The 1,164-nt window shown below is 32.3% G+C and overlaps 1 protein-coding gene across 1 annotated transcript in view; it reads right to left on the reverse strand.

The window, feature by feature from the left end:
* SVEP1 (sushi, von Willebrand factor type A, EGF and pentraxin domain containing 1) overlaps positions 1-1,164 on the reverse strand; it is a 239,569-nt gene that overhangs the window by 104,907 nt on the left and 133,498 nt on the right. The window lies entirely within an intron of this gene.

The raw sequence follows: 1,164 nt of genomic DNA on the forward strand, positions 1-1,164 counted from the left end.
CTAATCAATTATATACTACAAGTTCTCTCTGTCCTTATTGATTGCCTACTTGATCTTTGAAAATCCAAGGAAGTTATTAAAATCTTCCATGAAAATTTTATTTCTAAAATTTCCCCTCATGAGATAGTTTGGTTTCATGTGTTTTAGTGATGTTATCTGATGACAAAGCTTTATCATGACTAGTTTATATTCTTTGTGAATTTTGTAATAAAAAATAAACTTTTTCTTCCTCATTCAATGTTACTTGGCTTTGAATAAACTTTTTCATGAATTCATTTTGCTACCCCTTCTTGCTTACCTTGTGTATTTGTATGTCTTTTATTTTTAACCTTTCAATGTCATTTTGTGTTAGACATGCATTTTGTAAAGAATATTCAGCCGAATATTGTTGTTTAACCAAACTAAATTTCTTTTGCCAATAACAGATGGAATAATAGTCAAATTAAAAAAGCTTCCATCCTAACATGAGCTTGGATTTTCTTTAATAAATTTTGGTTGCCTTTGGCAGAAGGCAATGGGGCAGAGCTACTCCTGATTTAATCCTTGGGCTGTGGTGTTAGACCGTGACCCAAAAGTGAATTCGGGTTGGGTGTGTCCTCTCCTTGTGTGAACTGGCATCATTTGAGTGGGCCCTAAAGCCATTATAAACTGAGAAAACCAGTAAAACTATTAATACTTGTCTGCACAAACGTAAGTATGAAAGACAGAGCACAAAGAATTAGCTACTCAGGATATCAACATACTTAACATATAGGTTTTTAATTATTGATAATAAAAATTAGTACACCAGAAGTAACTGGCAATATGGTTCACAAATTTTAAAACGTCATGAGGAAAAAAAGGGGGGAATGTTTCATTTCCAATCTTATCCAAAGAAACTGATTTCTCAGTAAAAAAAAAAAAAAGGAACAAAACCATTCTAAAACAATCTAATATGCCAAAAATGATATTAAAATAATTAACAGTGCAATGAAATGACCTGGAAAAATTATTATCTCACTTGTAATGCTGCCTGACAGTGTTAAGGACAGCACATACAGACCTGGAGCCAAGTGGATTTTGCCTTTTAAATGGGTTTCTTGACTATAGTTAATAATGTTATATTGCATAATGGAAATTTGCTAAGAGAATCTTAGGTTCTCCATATACACACACACGAAAAGG

The sequence above is a fragment of the Propithecus coquereli genome, unplaced genomic scaffold (assembly GCF_000956105.1).
Source record: "Propithecus coquereli isolate 6110/MARCELLA unplaced genomic scaffold, Pcoq_1.0 Scaffold163, whole genome shotgun sequence".
Taxonomy (NCBI): Eukaryota; Metazoa; Chordata; class Mammalia; order Primates; family Indriidae; genus Propithecus; species Propithecus coquereli.